At 44.3% G+C, this 14,346-nt stretch overlaps 1 protein-coding gene across 10 annotated transcripts in view; it reads right to left on the reverse strand.

The window, feature by feature from the left end:
• ARHGAP12 (Rho GTPase activating protein 12) overlaps positions 1 to 12,900 on the reverse strand; it is a 110,011-nt gene extending 97,111 nt beyond the window's left edge. For all 10 annotated transcript variants that reach the window (XM_060291998.2, XM_060291995.2, XM_060291992.2 and 7 more), the window contains exon 1: positions 12,786 to 12,900. The gene's annotated coding sequence lies outside the window, so the exon portion shown is untranslated. The remainder of the gene's footprint in view (positions 1 to 12,785) is intronic.
• Between the last annotated feature and the right edge of the window lie 1,446 nt (positions 12,901 to 14,346).

Below are 14,346 nucleotides of genomic sequence, written 5' to 3' on the forward strand. Positions count from 1 at the left end.
TAGCCCCCGCTCGCCCCAACTAGAGAAAGCCCACGTGTGGCAACGAAGACCCAACATAGCCAAAAATTAATTAATTAATTAATTATTTTTTTTAAAAAAGAAAGAAATGAGGTGGACGTAAGAAATTTTTCTTGGATTGTTACAAGAGTGAAGAAAATATTCCAATTTAAAAAGGAAGAAATATAACCTTGGGTTTGACAATTAGTCTTTAGATATACCACTAAATGCATAATCCATGAAAGAAAAAATTAAATAGGACTTTATTAAAATTAAAAACTTCTGCTCTGTGAAAGATAATGCTGGGAGAATGAAAACACAAACCACAGACAAGAAGAAAATATTTGTAAAATACATATCTGATGAAAGACTTTTATCCAAAATATACAAAGAACTCTTAAAACGCAAAAGAACCAAATTCTTTTTTTTTTTTTTTTTTTTGGTTTTTTGCGGTACGCGGGCCTCTCACTGTTGTGGCCTCTCCCACTCCGCCTGTGGCGGAGTACAGGCTCCGGACGCGCAGGCTCAGCGGCCATGGCTCACGGGCCCAGCCGCCCCGCGGCATGTGGGATCTTCCCGGACCGGGGCACGAACCCGTGTCCCCTGCATCGGCAGGCGGACTCTCAACCACTGCGCCACCAGGGAAGCCCCAGAACCAAATTCTTTAATCGAAAATGATCTGAAAAGAGACATCATGAAAGAATATATGCAGGTGACAAATGAGCACATGAAAAAATGCTCAACATTGTCATTAGGGAATTGCAAATTAAAACGAGATACCACTGTACAACTATTAGAACGTCTAAAATCCAAAAAAACTGACACCACCAAATGCTGATGAGAGTATACAGCAACAGGAACTTTCATTCACTGCTGATGGGGATGCAAAATGGTTCAGCCACTTTGGAAGACAGTTTAACAGTTTCTATTGATACAAAGCTAAATGTTGTCTTAACCATACAATCTAGCAATCACATCCCTAGGTATTTACCCAAATGAGTTGAAATCTTATTTCCACAAAAAGTCCTGCATGAAAATGTTCAGAGAAGCTTTATAACTGCACAAAACTGGAAGCAACCAAGATGTCCTTCAGTAGGAGAAAGGATAAACTGCGAGACAGCCAGACTTACAATACTATTCAGTGATAAAAAGAAAAGAGCTATCGAGCTACGAAAAGACAGAAATGAATCTTAGATATATTTTGCTAAGTGAAAGAAAAAAACATAGCCTGAAAAAGCCACATACGGAATGATTATATTATATGACATTCTGGCAAAGTCACAACCATAGAGACAGTGATTGCTGGTGTTAGGACGAAGGGAGGGGGGGATTCCATAGATGAAGCACAGGGGATTCTTTTAGGTCAATGAACTATTCTGTATGATACTGTAATGGTGGACACATGACATTATGCCCTTGTCAAAACCCATTAATCTTTACAACACAAGCATGAAGTTCAATGTTTGCAAATTCTAAACAATCATTTAGGAGGTCGGGGGAATCCCAGGATGGAAAGCAGATGTGACAAGATAGTCTAACGGTATTACACATACATGGAACAACCTCACTGAATGGAGAGGGGATGGAGGGAGAGGTTAACCTCACTCATTCTGGAAATAAGTGAGGTTTATAAGAACACAGATAAAGGAACTGCACATAAGCACCGTGTTCTAACACATAAAAAACATTCCCCATGGGGTATGAATTAAAAATTCTGATACTGCTATACATGTACACACACTGGACTTGAATAATTAAGTACACAGAATGCAGATGTGGGCACCAAGTTTCCCAATGTTGGAATACGAATTTATAGACATGCAAGGGAGAAGGCTAGAATGGTCCTGGGGTAACACATTAGACTTGGAGACAGAAATATGAACTCACTTTGAGCTTACCACAGACAGATGATTACATAAAGAAGTATTACAGGTGTATGTCTATACACTGCTTAGTACACCATACACAGATCCTTGCTGTCAGTAAAAATGACACCTTGGCAGCAACAAGCACACCTAGCACCCAGAGTTGGTTTCTAATACCATTCTCCAAATAAAGGAACCGAGGCTCTTTGGAGAAATGACTGATTCAAGGGCTGGGGCAGGAAATATACAAGGTGAGCCTGGAGCCTGTAGTGACACATTCTCCCCACCTGGTTTTTACGTACTTGATTTAAATGCTTCCTATCATTAGACACTGTCTTCTTAAACAGTAACTCAAATTAAAAGTGGTATCATGCATATTTGATATTCCTATTAACATATCTTACATTATGCTGTCCCACCTTTAAATAAGTTAAACAAAATTACATTTCTTTTGTTCTTTACTTTTACACACTGCTTTTCTCATCAAAATACAAATTACAAGTATTTAAGAGGTATTAGGAGTTCTCCATTATCACTGGTTGTTACAGCTTCAAAATCATTCTAAAATGATCTCTTCTTATACATGGAAATCTAACTACTGACCCAACTGATATAGGGTAGAAAGTGAGGAGAGTACTGTATCCAAAAAATTTCACAAATTCAGTACTTTAGGAAAACAGCCCTGATCAAGCCCTTCAGACCAAAAACTATTAAACTGGCTTTTAAACCCCTCGGATTCACTTGCACACACTAAGACTTTTTTTTTTTACATCTTTATTGGAGTATAATTGCTTTACAATGGTGTGTTAGTTTCTGCTTCATAACAAAGTGAATTAGTTATACATATACATATGTTCCCATATCTCTTCCCTCTTGCGGTCTCCCTCCCTCCCACCCTCCCTATCCCACCCCTCCAGGCGGTCATAAAGCACCGAGCTGATCTCCCTGTGCTATGTGATGATGCAGGATACCAAGAAGATAGCCTAAAGGTAAAAAACACATAATCAGTAAAAAGTCTAAGGAACAAAAAGAACTTTTTCTTGAACCAAAGGTTAAACCTCCCTTTCCTTCATATGCTGTGTCATCAAAAGCCACCTATACCAACAATAGCTCCACATCAACCTCTAAAACCAGCCTTCTACGATCTTCACTTAGCCTCTACATTCTTCAGCTCTTTACTTCCTGCTACATGCACTCTAGTCAATGGATTCTTCCTCCTATATCCTCATCACCTGAGTCCCATATTTTAATTTCTCACTAAGAACTTCCTAAAATAATCAGCTAAGGGAGTTCCCTGGTGATCTAGTGGTTAGGATTGCCAGCTTTCACTGCCGTGGCCCGGGTTCAGTCCCTGGTCAGGGAACTGAGATCCCGCAAGCCGTGTGGCCTGGCCAAAAAAATAAATAACTAAAATAAAATAATCAGTTAAAAAAAAAAACCCAGAAGAAAGAAATTAAGATTTTTACAGTTCACACAATTTTCCTCTTGCCTCTGTGGCATCTCGCCCACCCTACCTGTTGTAACAACCCCATGCCCAGGGTCTCAGTCCACATCATTATACAAGTTGTTATGTATTAAGGAGAAAATCATAATCTTGGTCTTTAAGCAGTTTAATAGGATTTCCAATCCTCTAACAATTCACTTTAGAAGAAAAACTCCATTCACTTCACAACTCCACTGGCTACCCAAGCATTAACCACCAGCCCAACCCATTCAGATATTCCTCTGAAACTATACATGCTACCGTCTTAATCTCGGAGATGACTATTTACATTCAACCACTTTCAAATGTTTACCTAATCCCATGCTTTAAAAAAAGATACAGTCCACAAAACAAACACAAATACAGCTACAAGTCCAGTGATCATTACGGTCTGGTCACTGCAAAGTTCTAGTCAGACATCAGCAACTTACTTAAAAAAAGAAATAAGTACTCATTATAATGCTTAAATTATGCCAATCTACTTCAAATTAAATTGTGATAAGGACAGTCAGGTAGGCAAAGGACTTGAATAGACGTTTTTCCAAGGAAGATACACAAATGGCCAATAAGCAAATCAAATGCAAATCAAAACCACAATGATAGGGCCTTCCTTGGTGGCGCAATGGTTAAGAATCCGCCTGCCAGGGACTTCACTGGTGGCCCAGGGGTTAAGAATCCACCTGCCAATGCAGGGGACACGGGTTCGAGCCCTAGTCCGGGGAAGATCCCACATGCTGCGGAGCAACTAAGCCCGTGTGCCACAACCACTGAGCCTGTGCTCTAGAGCCCACGAGCCACAACTACTGAGCCCGCGTGCCACGACTACTGAGCCCGCGCGCCTAGAGCCTGTGCTCCACAACAAGAGAAGCCACTGCAATGAGAAGCCCATGCACCACAAAGAAGACCCAACACAGCCATAAATAAATAAATAAAGTATCCGCCTGCCAATGCAGGGGACACAGGCTCCAGCCCTGGTCCAGGAAGATCCCACATGCCTTGGAGCAACTAAGTCCATGCACCACAACTACTGAGCCTGTGCTCTAGAGCCCGCGAGCCACAACTACTGAGCCCACGTGCCACTACTGAAGCCTGCACACCTAGAGCCCGTGCTCCACAACAAGAGAAGCCACTGCAATGAGAAGCCCACGCACCGCAACGAAGAGTAGCCCCCGCTCGCCGCAACTAGAGAAAGCCCACACACAGCAACGAAGACCCAAAGCAGCCAAAAATAAAATAAATGTATAAAAACAAAACAAAAAAACACAGTGATACACCACTCCATACCCATTAGGGTGGCTACTGTAAAAATAACAACAGAAATAACAAGTGTTGGTGAGAATGTGGAGAAACTGGAATTCTTATGCATTGCTGGTAGAAATGTAAAATGGAGAATGCAGTTTAAATCACCTTATACCTGTCTATTCCAAAACCATAAAAATCACTAAAATCCTCACATAGCTTTTACAGATTCTCTTTCAAAGTAAATACTATAAGGCAAATAAACATTCAACCTTTTAGAAAACTGAAAAGTAGCACTTCTGTAGCACACAGACAATGATGAACTACTACTGCTACCAATCCCCTAGAGGTTTCTGTCCTCTACTGGGGAAAAAAAAAACCCACAAAATTCCATGATTATTCATCTTTATTCCATTTAAATTATTTTACAAACCATTAAATATCCTATAATGCAAACTAAAACCAAAACAAGATATCACTATCCACCAACTATAATAAAGTTATTTTTAAAAAACAAAGACAATGTCAAGTGCTGACCAGGATACCAACAACTGGACACACATTCAGTGCTAGTGGGAACGCTAAATGGTATAGGCAGGCAGTTCAGTTTCTTATAAACATACATTTTCTTTCTCTCTCTTTTTTTTTTTCTTTATTTTTGGCCACGCTGTGTGGCATGTGGGATCTTCAATTCCCGGACCAGGGATCGAACCCGTGCCCCCTGCATTGGGAGCATGGAGTCTTAACCACTGGACCACCAGGGAAGTCCCTAAGCATACATTTTTTGTTGATTATATTCTGGACCATGAAACAAATCTCAATAAATCTAAAAAGACTGAAATAATATGAAGAATGTTCTCTGACAATTGAATTACATTATAAATTAATAAAAAGATATATTAAAACCCACAAATTTGCTGTTAGAATTTAAACAACATACTTCTAAATACCTCAGAGGTCAAAGAAGAAATCAAACAGGAAATTTGAACCGGATGAAAACGAAAAGGTGACAGCTCAAAATTTGTGGGATGCAGCTATAGTAGTGCTTAGAGAAAATTTATATACTAAATGCCCATAACTAGAAAAGAAAAAGGTCTCAAATCAGTGATGTAAACTTGCACTCTAAGAAACTAGATAAAGAGCAAATTAAACCCAAAGCAAGCAGAAGAAAGGACATGATAAAGGTCAGAGCAGAAAGCTGTAAAAGATAGAAAAATGTTAGAGGGAATCAATGAAACCAGAAGGTAGTTCTTCAAGAGGATCAGTAACACTGACAATCCTCTCGCCAAACTGATCAGGAACTGAAGAGAAGACACACAAATTACCAGTATCGGGAATGAGACAGGAGATATAACCACATATCCTAAAGACACTGAAAGGAAGATAAGAGAATATTATGAACAGCTTTATGCTGATAACTTCAACAACTCAGTGAACCAGATAAACTCCTTTGGCAAATTACCAAAGCTTAAGAAGAAACAGATAACCTAAATAGTCCTATATTTATTAAATAAATTGAATCCGTCTTTAAAAATCTTCCCACAAAGAAAACTCCTGGCCAAGATGGCTCCACTGGTGAATTTTACAAAATGTAAGGAAGGTAATACCAATTCTACACAAACCTCTTAAAGAAAATCGAAACAGAGGAAAAACATCCCAACTCATTCTATGAAGTCAGCATTCTCCTCATACCAAAACCAGACAAAGACGTTATAAAAAAGAAAAACTACAGACCAATATCCCTCATGAAAATAGACACAAATGTCTCAGACACAAACTTATCTCCAACAAAGAACTCATATCTAGAATATATAATAACTGTACAAGCCATTAAGAAGAAATATGACCCAATTAAAAAAGGGCAAAAGATAGGAACAGACAAGCGTTCATATCCAAGGAAGATCTATAGATGGTAAATAAGCCCATGAAAAGATGCTCAACATCTTTAGTCGTTAGGGAAATGCAAATTAAAAACACAAAGAAATAACATCACACGTCTACTAGAATGACTAAAATTAAAAGACTGACGATACCAGTATTTCTGAGAATGTGGAGCAACCAGAACTCTCAAATACTGCTGGTGGGGATGTAAAATGGTACAACCACTTTGGGAAAAGTTGGAGAGAGTCTTAAAAGCTTGAAATATACATCTACCATATGACCCAGGGATTCTACTCCTAGGTAGTCACCAAAGAAAATGAAGACACATGCCCACACAAAGACCTGTATGTGAATGTTCACAGTGGCTTTATCTGTAATAGTCCCTAACTGGAAACAACCCAATGTCCACCAACAGGCGACCGGATAAACTAATTGTGTAATATCCACACAATAGAATACCACTCAGCAATAAAAGGAACAAACTACTGATACACACAACAAACTGGATGAATCTCAAAATAATTTTGCTGAGTGGAAGTAAGTCAGAAAGAGAAAAACAAATACCGTATGCTAACACATCTATATGGAATTTAAAAAAAAATGGTTATGAAGAACCTAGGGGCAGGACAGGAATAGAGACGCAGATGTAGAAGATGGACTTGACATGGGGAGGGGGAAGGGTGAGCTGGGACGAAGTGAGAGAGTGGCATGGACATATATACACTACCAAATGTAAAACAGATAGCTAGTGGGAGGCAGCCGCATAGCACAGGGAGATCAGCTCAGTGCTCTGTGACCACCTAGAGGGGTGCGATAGGCAGGGTGGAAGGGAGACGCAAGAGGGAGGAGATATGGGGATATATGTATAGCTGATTCACTTTGTTATAAGCTAACACACCATTGTAAAGCAATTATACTCCAATAAGGATGTTAAAAAAAAAAAATTTGCTGAGTGAAAAAAATCCAGACAAGAAAGAGTGCATACTGTACGATTCCATCTACATAAAATCCTAGAAAATGCAAAGTAATACATAGTGCCAGAAAGCAGATCAATAGTTACCAGGGAACAAGGGCAACAAATTACCTTTGGGCTCAAGGAAATGGGGAGGTGGGTGAAGGATATGCTTGCTATCCTGATAACGGTGATGATTCATATGTCCAAACTCATCAAACTACACACTTAAAATATGTCCAGTTTATTTTACAGCAATTATACCTCAATAAAGCTGTTAAGACAAAACCCTTATAATGCAATGGCTTTATGCAGGGGACACGAGTTCGAGCCCTGGTCGGGGAAGATCCCACATGCCCCAGAGCAACTTTATATATATTTAGAATGGCTTTACATACATATAAAGGATATTTTGTAGGGTAAGGATACCAGCAACAGGAATTCTCATTCACTGCTGGTGGTAATGCACAGTGGTACAGCTACTCTGGAAAGCACTGGGGCAGTTTCTTATAAAGTTGAACATACGATCTCGCAATTCCTCTTCTAGGTATTTACCCAAGAAAAATGAAACCATAAATCCCTGAAAAGGCCTTACATGAACATCCATAACAGCTTTATTCATAACAGCCAGAAACTGGAAATGACCCAGAGGCCTATCAACTGGTGAATGCCTAAACTAACTGTGATACACTCGTCTGTAAAACAGGAAACAATACAAACTTCAGAAGATCCCTGTGAAAATGGGTAGAGAAAACATGAAAAAGTACTTAGTAAATTATAAAGCGTGATAAAAAGCTTCACATTAATCACAGTTTACTCAAGGAAGCCAAATGGAGATAAAAGCATATATACATGTAGTATGTAGCCTTTCATGTCTGGCTTGTTTCACCTAGAACAATGCTTCTGAGATTCATTCATGTCTTTGTATGTATCTGCAGTTCACCCCATTTTATCGTTGAGTGTTTTATTTTATTGTATGTATATTTTAACTCAAAACTGATTTTTTTTAAAACAAACCAGTAATATACAGCAAAATACAGGTAATTTTCAACTAACTTTAAAGATATCACTCTAACTGGTAAATGTATTCTGAATTCTCCTGTGGTAAAGGAACAGAGAACTCAGGGTGGGAGGACTGAAATTTAAATCAGGATTTGCCATGTATTAGCTCTCAGGCCCTCAGCACCTCAACTATCTGTAATACAAAAGAAACACCACAAACCTCAAAAGATCCTTGTGAAAATGGAAAGACAAAAAAGTACTTTGTAAACTACGAGGCATGATACAGAACACGCACATCAATCAGTGCTTATTCAAAGCAGCAAAACTTGTAGAGAAGGAAAACACTCACAAATGAACTGATTGCTCTTAAATTAGTCCCTCCTCAAACGTCCCTGTTTCTGCCTCTTGCTACCTAAGACAAGTCACCTAACCTCTCTGAGCCTCAGTATTTTTTCCATTTGTGAAAAGGAGCTAACTAATGGTACATATCACATATTGGGAGAGTTAAATGAGTAAATATGTGTAAAGGACTTGGCATAATCCCTAGCTAAGTGTTTTATAAGTTTTAGCTCTTATTACAAAAATACTATTATTGGGAATTCCCTGGAGGTCCGGTGGTTAGGACTCTGAGCTTCCACTGCAGGGGGCCTAGGTTCGATCCCTGATCAGGGAACTAGGATCCCCGAAGCCATGAGGCGTGCCCCCCCCCAAAAAAAAATACCATTATTACCCTATGAGACCTAACAGTAGCCTCCATCCTGCCCACCCAAGCTGCTACAGTGCAGGTCACATTAGCGATCTAGATCACTGCTTCTCACTTTTAGTGAAAGACGGCATCACCTGGAGAGCTTCTTTTAAAAAAAAAGCAAAAAAACATTCTTTTAGATGAGCTTTAGATTTACAGAATTACTGCAAAGATAGCAGAGTTCCCATACACACTGTCCACAGTTTCCCCTACTACAAACATCTTACCTTAGTATGGTACATTCGTCATATTCAGTGAACAAATACTGATACCTAATAATGTCCATATTCCTTAGTCTTTCCCCAATGAACTTCTTCTGTTCTGGGATCCCATCCAAAACATCACATATACATTTCGTAGTCATATGCTGCAAGTTACTGAGACTCCAGATATTCTAAGGAGAGTAGGTTTGTGGGGGCCCTAAAATGTCCATTTCTAACACGTTCCCAAGGGCTGCTGATAGGGCCAATGTGAACACACACTGAGAACAGTACTGATCTGGATTCTAGACTCCAGAACCATGCTGCTCAACACAGCAGGCAAACGTGGTTCCTGAGCATGTGAAGTACGGCTAATCTAAACTGAGACGTGTGGAAGTGTCAAATACATATGGGGTTTTGAAGATGCCATGTAGACAAAAATGATGATAAAATTTATTTCATGGTTTCTTTTTAACTTTACCTATCATGTGAGTACTAAAAACCTGAGAATTACACAGGTGACTGGCATTACATTTCTATTGGACAGGAGCAGTCTGAAGTCCCGGCAGCATCGGTATCATCGGGGGCTTGTTAGAAGTTCAGGTGATTCCCATGCACAAAGAAATCTGAGAAGGAACAGATTATCAACAGGGGAAGGGTGCTCACAGACATCAGTGTCTGGCAGTTCAGTTCAAATGAAAAGCTGCTCAACTGCAAAATGAAACTGCAAAATACTAAGTCAATATAATAAGAAAATGGCTGAATCACTGCAAAGCCATCCACAGATGAGGGTGTGGCACGATTAGAACAGTTAACAACTGAAGGAAAGAAAACACGAAGACAGTGGCCCAGTGGGTTCCTCAAAAGAGAATGATTTGAAAAGCATGATTTGAAGCACAATGATGCTATGTGGTACCATCCTGCCTTTTCACATCTGATTCATTCTACAAAGCAGTGCGTATTTGCAATTAGGACTAAAATTGTTAAATATAAGATAAGATAAACGTTTAATTTCACTTTTTTTTTTTTAATTTCACTTTTCTCTCCCACTATTATAAAACTGTTCTGCCCATTTTAGGCAGGTTTACCTTTAGCTGCTTTTTCCTAGTACCAATTTTCTCAGATAAGCAAAAACCAGTACTACCACTTAGTAATTTTACACATCACCACATTCACTGTTTGAATTAATTTAAACTGTTTATTACCCTTTTGTGCTCAGAAATGTCAACTGCATTACTTAAAGAATTTACATTCGTAAAACCCATTTTCTGTCAACTTATTAAAAAAACCACTCAGCAGATACTTTCTAATTAATGAAAGAAAAGCCAAATGACTGACTACAAATAACACGCTGTTTTTCTGCAGTATTTACATATTTTCACTTGTGCCTCACAACTAGTGCAGTAATTTGAAAAATCTAAAGGTATGTAAAATATTGACTATATATGGACAACTATTCTACAGAGGGCATCATATTAAGAATCAATGAAGGACTTCCCTGGTGGTGCAGGGGTTAAGAATACGCTTGCCAATGCAGGGGACACGGGTTCGAGCCCTGGTCCGGGAAGATCCCACATGCCGCAGAGCAACTAAGCCCGTGCGCCACAACTACTGAGCCTGCACTCCAGAGCCCGCGAGCCACAACTACTGAGCCCGCGTGCTGCAACTACTGAAACCCGCGCGCCTAGAACCCGTGCTCCGCAACAAGAGAAGCCACTGTAACGAGAAGCCCACGCACCGCAACGAAGAGTAGCCCCCGCTCGCCGCAACTAGAGAAAGCCCGCGCGCAGCAATGAAGACCCAACGCAGCCAAAAATAAATTAATTTTTTAAAAAGAATCAATGAGTTAGCAATCTTCTCCAACGTCTGTCGTTCATCAAGTATAAATAGAAACCTATCAGCCAGTACTGCGGCATGCGCACGTAATCTGGTATATTAGTCTGTATTTAACTCATTTTTCCCAGAGAGCCCCCCCAGAGCAGCAGAGCTACTACCTGCAACCACGGGTCACACCTACATGCCCAGCTTCTCTGGCTCTTCGGGGTGCCCCACTCAGGGTCAAGTCTTCAGAGCCCGGCTCACTACTCTGGGCTCCCAAATCCCTGCTGTGAAACATTTGCAAGGCATTTTTAAAACAGATAAAGAGAAAATACTGGAGCCAGCAGCCAGACTGTCTACTGGGACCAAAAGACAGACAAAGATGCCCCATCCTGTAACGCACCCTCCTGCGGATCAGGAAAGAACACTGGATATGGACCAACATACACCTCCAGGCCTCCGTTTCCCAGCGTTTAAGTGGGAAAGAGGCGGGGCTAGGAACTGGACACTTGTTTTAACCACCTTTCACTGTAACATTCAAGAGTCTTTGAAGGTCTCGCCTTCAGACGCGGGGGGCGGAATCTGAACCCGAGCGACTCCTCATTCAAAGCTCGTTCCTCTCTACGTCACCTCCTCTTAGGAGCATGTGCGTAACTGCTCAATAAAGTCTACCTCATCGCGTCATGATTAACCATAAGGCAGCACGAGTGTTAACTGGCTCTACCCACCACACACACTCTACTTGGAAAGACATCAGAACTTTCATAAAGCCACGCTCTGAACATTTTTGTTTTCGCCTTCGCAAGTGCATTGAAAACTGCGGCTGCAGTCAGAAAGAAAACACCACACGCCTCGAGAACGCCAGGAGGCCGTGCCCTTCTCAGGGCTGATGACCCTGTGGCCTTTTCGTCTCAAAGGGTCTTCGGTACCTTCAGCCGCAACACGTCAAAGACAGTCATGCTTATAAGACAACCCACCACCCCCGAGGACAGTGCACAGCATTCTTTAAACTCAAGGACCCGGAGGAGATTCCTCGCAGAAGGGCTGGAAAGGAGCAAGAGCCCATCGAGCAGGGGCGGGGCACCTCTGAGGGCTGCAAGGCCTCGCGTGCCCAGTGCTGAGGTCAACAGCCCTCGAGGGGAGGCCCTGGGGGAGGGAGGTTGCAGCCCCGGCAGCGCTGATGAAGCGGGCACGGCGGCGGCGGGAGGCCAGGAAGGAGGGCGGCACCGCCGGCCTTTTACACACGCACAAGCACACACACACACACACACACACACACACACAACCCAACACCCTCTTTCCTGGGGGCGGGGCGGCGGGCACTGCCCTCTCACAGGAAGTCAGGACACCCGGGGGGCAGAGGAGCCGCAACTTCCAGCCATTTAAACCCCGTCGCCCCAGTCGGCCGACCGACCGGCAGCGGCCCCCGGCCCCGCGCCGGCCCCGCGCCCCGACTCCGCCGGCCGCGCCCACGACCGCACCTCTCGCACCCCAGCGCCGCCGCGCGCCCGCACACGCCTCCCCCAGCCCCGCAGCCCCGGCCCCGGGCGCCTTTGTGCAGCGCCGCCCCGACCTGCCCGCCCGCGGCCCGCCCTCCCCTCACCGAGGGCCCGGCGGCCCCGCGGGGGGCGGCTCCCTCCTGGCCCAGCTCGGCGGCGGCGGCGGCGACGGCGGCGGCGGCGGCGGGGCGCCCAGGCGAGCCCGAAGGGCGCTCACTCGGCGGCGGCCGCGGCCGGCGCGTCCCCGCAGGCTGCCCTCCCGGTGAGACAGAGTTCCAGGGCACGTCGGAGCGCGCCGGCGCGGGGGCGGGGCGGGGCGTGGCCACGTGACGGGGGCGGGGCGCGGCCACGTGACGGCCCGGCGGGCGCGGGGGGAACCGGCGGCACGGAGCCGGGAGGGGGAGGGGAGGCCAAGGGAGGGGCGCGGCCGGCGCGCGGAGCTGCCGGCGGAGGGGGGCGGTGGCGCCTTGTACATGCGTAGTGGGAGACGCTGAGGAAGCGCTCGTGGGGAAAACGTGGGACGGGCCCACGGGAGACGGCCCGAGCGCTGCGTGGCGGAAGTGGGACCCAGGGAAGGAGGGCCTGCCCCGTTCCTCGGCACGCTGGGAGCGCTCCCGGCGTCGGTCAGCCGTTCCCGCGCCCGGAAATCCCGCGGGGAGGTTCGGGAAGAGTCCTCGCGCGACCTCAGCGGGACGGAACGCAACTCTGGAGGCCCTGATCCCTGACCCGGTCCTTGCGAAGCTGTCCTTCGCCGGGACCACCCGGGCAGAGTGCGGGGCCAGCGCGCATACTCCGCGGGCGGGCGGCCGGCGCCAGGGCGGCCTGACCGCTCACCCCGCGCCCCGCCGTCCACTGGCCTGCAGTGTGCAGGCCCCGGGGGGCCACGGTGTCATTGCCCGAAGTCACCCCAGCTTGCAGCGCTTGCAGGATGGCAGCACAGACTCCGGAAGTCAGAGGCGTGAAAAGGTTTCCCGTGGGGATCCGGGGGCGGGAGTTGTGCTGGCCTGAGAATCGAGAGAGACCTGGCTTCTGCCATTGTCACTTCACCCGTCTCGCTTCAGCTGTCAGAGGAGCATGTTGACAAGTCCGAAGGCTCCTTCTAAACTCTAAGATTCACCGACTGAGAAAACTAACTGATGTGTATTAGGACTGCAGAAACCATTCATTAGTAACCAGTTGTTGATCGTATCTATTATGGCCGGGATGAAATTTTAATAATACAAGGAAAAAGGCCAGGCTGTGATTCAAGAGACACTCTCTGGAACTGGTTCCTTTCTATTCTTCACCTCACGCTTGAAGATGCCGTTGGATCTGGATCTAATGGGGGTCTAAAGTTGAACGATATTCTCCTTTTAGAAAGAAAAGATACATAAGCCTGAAACCATACTATCTCTGCCAATACACTCGATACCCCCTTTCCTTGGCATCAACGGTCTTTTCAGTCTCCCTCAGTTTCTAACAAGTCATCTTTTCCATGCCCTTGTTCAGCAGACACAGTATTGCTGCTGTATGATTCTGACACTGTTTTCCATAAAATCCCTTGTGATCTCTTTGTAGAACCAAAACAGGAACAGACAGCAATAAGGAAACTGTGCCCTGATGGGAATGTGCTGATAACCCTATCTTCCCTACGCCCCAAGCCTGAGTTGGGCACCCTTGGTTCCA

This window comes from Globicephala melas, chromosome 2, assembly GCF_963455315.2.
Source record: "Globicephala melas chromosome 2, mGloMel1.2, whole genome shotgun sequence".
NCBI classification, from domain to species: Eukaryota; Metazoa; Chordata; class Mammalia; order Artiodactyla; family Delphinidae; genus Globicephala; species Globicephala melas.